This window comes from Halichoerus grypus, chromosome 13, assembly GCF_964656455.1.
Source record: "Halichoerus grypus chromosome 13, mHalGry1.hap1.1, whole genome shotgun sequence".
Taxonomy (NCBI): Eukaryota; Metazoa; Chordata; class Mammalia; order Carnivora; family Phocidae; genus Halichoerus; species Halichoerus grypus.
Window position 1 is genome coordinate 33,642,915 of NC_135724.1, and position 6,815 is coordinate 33,649,729.

Below are 6,815 nucleotides of genomic sequence, written 5' to 3' on the forward strand. Positions count from 1 at the left end.
AGCCTTCCCTTCAGAAGAGGATTTAATCAAAATTTCAGGCTCAATTGTAGAGAAACTGTCCATGGAACAGATCCCGGCCTGCCCAGTTTGGTTTATGGGTGTAGGATATTTTTACATTGAGCTGATTAGCTGTTTTTAGTCACCTTAAATTAGTGACCCATTAGTCTGGGTGAGTCCCAAGAATTGATACATTCTTTTAAAGCTCCCAGGTTTAGAAACCACTGAGTAATAGATGGCAGTTAGACCTTCCATTTTTAATTAATTTGTCATTTCTGAATAGTTAAAATGGTTATGGGCTGTGATAGCTGCTACAGTATAAACATGGTAAGCAAAATTAATAAAAATTTCCATTGGGGCCTGCTCACATTGACTTCTCTGGCCTCTTCCACCCCCACCAAAATAATGTTTTATCTTTTGTGATCTAATTCAAATGGTACCTTCTCTGTAAAAACTTCTCCATCTTTCATAGGTTTGGGTTGCCAGAGTGAACAAATAAAATATAGGATACCCAGTTAAATTTTAATTTATATAATATAAAGTTCTTTAACATCATACTTAAACAAAAAACACTACCTAAAATTCAGATTTAATGAGAAATCCTGTATTTTATCTAGTAATAATGCCTTAGGTATCGTATTCATTTGCTAAGGCTGCCATTAAAAAAATACTACAGACTGGGTGTATTAAACAACAGAAATTTATTTTCCTACAGTTCTGGAGGCTTGAAGTCTAAGATTAAGGTGCCAGCAGGTCTGGTTTCTCCAGAGACCTCTCTCCTTGGCTTGCAGATGACCACTTTCTCTATGTGACCTCACATGGTCTTTCCTGTGTGTGTGTACATGGTTGTACCCTCATCTCCTTATAAGGACACCAGTCACATCGGAATAGGGCTTCACCCTTATGATCTCATTTAACTTCACCTTTTTTTTTTTAAATTAATTTATTTTAGAGAAAGAGAGAGTGCACACATGCACATGCAAGTGGGGGGAGGAGCAGAGAGAGAGAGGGAGAGAGAGAATCCTCAAGCAGACTCCCCACTGAGCATGGAGCCTGAAGTGGGGATCAATCCCAGGAACCTGAGATCATGACCTGAGCCAACATCAAGAGTCGGCCACTTAACCAATGAACCACCCAGGTGCCCCTTAATTACCTTTTCAAAGGCCTAATCTCCAAATACTGTCACGTTTCAAGATATCAGATGTTAGGACTTCAACATACGAATTTTAGGGGGGACATAATCCAGTCCATAACACGTATGTATCTTGTTCTCTGAGCTTACAGGGCACTCGGGTTTCTTACCATTATTCCTTCAACAACATGTTTGAGCATTCACAATGTTTCATGCATTGTTCTGGTGAACATACATAGTCCCTGCCCAGAGGGAGCCTACATTCTAGATGATGGAGTCAGATAACCAACAGATAAGAGAATTCACAGGTACCGTTGATTTTTGTGTGTATAACTCTTGACTAGAATGTGAGTCTCTAGGTAATTTTTCTCAAGTCTGCTGTTCTTCCTTATCTATAGATACACAGACCATGTTTTAGCAAAGCATGGTCTACGTATGAACCAATTAAATATTAACTTCAATTCTATGTCTTTAGAAACATGTGTCATGGGTACTAAAGATTCCAAATTTATTGAACATGACCCTCCATTTTCTGTGCACGCTCAACTAGGTTGCCTTGTAAATGCAGCTGCAGTCGCAAAGTCATTTCAAAAATAAACTCTGACCTCTGCTTAGTGTCACCGTAAAATACTGTATGTACATTTGATCTTTTAACATCTGAGAACCTAGGCTCCTCCAGGAAGGAAGGGAAATGGGTAGACAGTGTTTCTGGGGAGAAAGTCATTCAATCTTGTGTTGTCAAACATTTCTTTAGAAGCTTGTTTTTTCTGAAAGCATAATTCTGACTGAAGGAAATCAGGATTAGGAAAAAAACAAACAACAAACAAACAGAAGTGTAAACGTAATTGGGGCTAGGACAAAGACTTGATTCCAGGAAGTAGAAATAAAATTCTACAAAACAACATTGCAAAGCATTGCCATATAAGTGGTATTCAGAGGCTGCCCATTAATGGGCGGGAGGTCAGGGGCTTTAATAAAAGAGAATTCCTCTACATTTTGGCTTTGTGTTTGGAGAGGTCCTCTTCACATTTACAATCAGTGGGCGGCTATTAAACTTATGAGGTATTTTGTTGCTGCTGTTATTTTCTCCTTTTTCCTTTAGCAGCTTTCAGTCACCAGGAACTGCAAGTGAATTTAAAATAAGAGATGTTTCTCTTAAACGCTTGCAATTTTCTGGTTCTTCAGCCCCTAGCAAATGTCTCATTGTATTCAACTAATATTTACAATATTTTGCAATACAGATATTTTATATTATTTTCAAGGCTACATTCCCCTGCCTTGCTTTGAAAACTCCTTAAAAATATAGATTATCTAGATGTATGCAAATGAGACCCATATTAAGTTCAAAGGCACTCATAAATAAGAGAACTGGGGTATTTTCCTTTTCTACCAAAGTTTTCCAAATCTCCTAAGGTTGAGATAAATCTGTGACCTTCCTACCATATAGAGGCCCATATTTAGAAGACAGGATATTTGCTCATTCACCCAAAGCAACATGATATAGTGAACCTTTTCAGCAGGAAGAGGATGGGGCAGCAATATAAGATTTGTGAACTATACACTAAATTACTATATGTCCTCCCATTGGTGTTTCTACAACAATCTCACTGTTGTGAATATCTGAGTGTAATTAAGGTCATAGGCTCCAGTTTCAGCAGTGAAATCATTGAGCGCAAAATTGAACATACACAGGAAACTGTTCTGAAGAAAGGCTTACAGTTGGGGAGGCGGGGAGCTGAAGAATAGCAGGCTGAGAAGAAGCCAGGCAATTTCATTAATTGCTAACACAGCTTCCAGTCAATGGTTCAGTTTCTCAGGGAGATTTGGGCTAATTTAGACAGATGACAATAATAGTCTGTGTCACAAGAAACCCATAATCACAAAATGTTGGGACAACCTTGAGACAAATCTGTAGATAAGATACACATAGCGTCTAGGAAGTAGACTCTTCTCAAGTACTTAAAGACAAAAGCAAAGAGGTATTAAGAAGTTTTCCTAAGGGTACCAGTGGAGTTTCTCCTTTTATGTAGGCCATTTGCTATATAGATTTAAGCTTGAAAGAAATAGTGAATAGAACATTTCCTCTCCCTTTATGTCTTATGCTCAACATAATCATATGCCATCACAGGTGGATAATCTTGTATGTCCTCCTACCTGGGGCTTGATGAACAAGAGATATCCCTGTATCATAGCTAATAAACAACAAACAGGTATGGACAACTTCTTTAGGGCCTGGAAGACCCTACAGAAACAAAGGGGTGAATGAAGAGTAACAGCAGGAAAGATTATTGGTATAATACATTAGCAAGGTACATTTGCTACAGTTAATCACCCAATATTGATATATTATCTGAAATCCATACATGTTTTCAGAATTTCTTACTTTTTACCTAGTATCTTTTCCTTTTCCAGGCATACACTTATGCATGCTTCCTTAAGGATCCTCTTTGCTGCGGAGAGTTTCTTAGACTTTCTATGTTTTCATGACTTTGATATTTTTGAGGAGTAATAGCTAATAATTATTTTGTAGGAGACCCCTCATTTGGCTTTCTGGTGTTTTTCTTATAATTAGATTGAAATAATGAGCTTTTGTAAGACATAGAAGTGCCATTTTCATTGCATTGTATGTATATACATACTACCAACATTAGTTATCACTGTCAATACTGATCTTGATCACAAGGCTCATGTAGTGATTACCCTTCTCCACTGTATTTTTCTACCTTTCCACACTTTACTCTTCGGAAAAAAAGTCATTATGCACACCCCACACTTAAGGAGTGAGGATTTATGCTCCCTTCATTTAGGGCATAGTATCTACATAAATTATTTGGAATTCTTCTGCAAAGGAGATTTATATCATCTCCTCTATTAATAATTTATGCATTTATTCAATCATTTATTTATATAATTATGAACTGCAGATATTTATTTTATACTTTGAGTATATATACATTATACTTTGAGTTATAATACAATACTACTTCATTTTGTTCCTCAAATTTTTTCAGGTATAGCTACTAGGAGCTCTTTCAATTTGGTCCTGTATCCCTTGGAGATAATGCCATTTTTTCCCCACTTCCTTTCTTTCTGGTGCTACAAGTTGCTCCAGGCTCATCTTACATATTTACTGTCCCATTCCTAGAATTAACCATTCTCTAAGGAGCCCTGGTTCCTTTTACCAGAGAATGGTATTAGAAACCAAGATCTGGACATTAGGTGTGTGTGTTGCTACCAGGGTATTGTAGCTTCTAGGCTTTCATCTGAAAGAGCAAGAAAATATATTTGTATATACAAACCCATGCATATAAACATTTCTATAAATTTATCTATATGTAACCACCTATATAAACATGAGTTCATACCGATGTCTCCAAGTCTTATCTATTACCAAAGGCTTTTTTTGTATTAATTCATACGTACATCTGAATTTTCTGCTTTAGCCTATTGATGTGATGGATTAATTCAAATGGTGTCCACACCTAGAATAAATCCAACTTCTTGTGTTATATATTTTTAATATATTACTGAATTTAATTTGCAATACTTTTAAGGATTTTTGCATTGAGATTCTTAAGAAATAATGGTCTGTGGCCCAGACACGTGGCACTAACAAAAAGTCATCAGTGGAAGAAGTTTCCCTTCCTTGTAATGTCATTGTCTGGCTTTGGTGTTGGGTAATGCTGACCTCACAAAATGAGATAAGGAAGCATTCTCTTTGCTTTTGTTTTCTGGAAGAGATTACTAATGAGGTATTATTTCTTCCTGAAGCATTTGTTAGAATTCAATAGTGAAACTATCTAGGCATGGTGCTTTCTTATTTGGAAGATTTCTAATTATTGATTCAGTATCTTTAATAGATATGGGATGACTCAGATTATCTATTTCTCCTTAAGTTTTGTTAGCTTGTGCCTTACAAAGAATGGGTCCATTTCACATAAGCCATCAAATTTGTGGGCATAAGGTTGTTTCTAATATTACTTTATCATCCTTTTTACCCAGGACAAAAGTTTTGACAATGCCTCTTTCATTTCTTTTATTACTAATTTGTAATTTCTCTCTTTTTTAAATTTTGTTAGTCTGACTAGAGATTTACTAAATGTTTTATCTTTCCAATGACTCATCCTTTCGTTTCACTGATTTCCCGTACTGTTTTCCTGATTTTAAATTTGTTGCTTTCTGCTCCACTTTACATTATAAATTTTCTTCTGCTTGCTATATGCTTAAATTGTTCTTCTTTCTCTAGATTCCTAAGGTAGAAAAATCTTTGACTATTGAATCGGAGTCTTTAATATGTGCACTTAATGTTATCAATTTCCTTCTAAGCAGTGCTTCCTCTAAATTCCACAAATTTTGATAAGTTGTATTTTCGTTTAGTTCAAAATACTGTGTAATTTCTCCAGAGACTCCTTTATCCATGTGGGTTGTTTAGAATTGTGTTGTTCAATCTTCAAATATTTTGGAACTTCCCAGACATCTTTCTGTTACTTATTTCTAGTTTACTTCCATTGGGGTCTAAGAACATGATCTTTCTTTTTAAAGGTATGTTTTATGGCACAGGAGGTGCTATTGGTGAACGTTCCATGTGAGTTTGAAAATATTGTTCTGCTGTTGTTGTTTTTTTAAAGATTTTTATTTATTTATTTGACAGAGACAGACACAGCGAGAGCAGGAACACAAGCAGGGGGAGTGGGAGAGGGAGAAGCAGGCTTCCCGCTGAGCAGGGAGCCCAATGCGGGGCTTGATCCCAGGACCCTGGGATCATGACCTGAGCCGAAGGCAGACGCTCAACGACCCAGGCGCCCTGTTCTGCTGTTGTTGTATGGAGTATTCTTAAATGGCAATTAGATAAGTTGATTAACAGTGCTGTTTAGATAAATTATATCCTTACTTGTTTTCTTCTTGGTTATCAATTACTAAAAGAGAAATATAGAACTCTCCAGCTAAAGTAGTGAGTCTGTTTATCCCTCCTTATAGTAATATCAATTTTGCCTCATGCATTTTGAAGTTATGTTATTGTATGTATACATATTAAGGATTACCCCATATTCTTGGACACCTGACTCCTTTATCTATTTGTAATGCCTATTGCTAACTCTGACAATTTCTCTTGTTCTGGAGAGCGCTTTCCCTGACTTCTATACTTTTTAGCTTTTTTGCTTAGACAGTAAATATGTCTTTACAGACAAAGTGAGTTTCTTATACACAACATATAGTTAGATCTTGTTTCTTCAGTCTACTCTGACAGTCTCCGATTTTTTTAATTGATGGATTTGGCCTATTCACAATGAAAGTGGCTGTTGATATTTTTGAATTTAAATCTACCAAGCTTATAACTATTTCTCTTCACTGCACTTGTTTGTTTGATGGGTTTTTTTCCTCTTCCTTTTTCCCTTTTCTGGTTTTGAGAAATTTATATGAATATATATATATATATTTTTCTCTCCCCTCTTATCAGTTGTGCTTATTTTATATTACTTTTTTGTTTGTTTGTTTTTTTAGTGTCTGCCCTGTACTTTGAAATATACATTTGCAACCAATCTAAGTCTACTCTCAAATACTACCATACTTCTCATGGGTAGTACTGGTACTTCAGAATAGAGAATTCCTATCTTTTATAAAATAATTGTCATTTATTTTATTTAACCTTACACTATAATAATAAAGTACATTCACACTATTATTA

At 35.8% G+C, this 6,815-nt stretch overlaps 1 non-coding gene across 1 annotated transcript; it reads right to left on the reverse strand.

Annotated features, from left to right (window-relative positions):
- Window positions 1-4,699: 4,699 nt before the first annotated feature.
- Window positions 4,700-4,761, reverse strand: LOC118553444 (small nucleolar RNA SNORD66). Its single transcript, XR_004926040.1, has one exon. It is a non-coding gene; the product is annotated as a small nucleolar RNA SNORD66 (small nucleolar RNA).
- Between the last annotated feature and the right edge of the window lie 2,054 nt (window positions 4,762-6,815).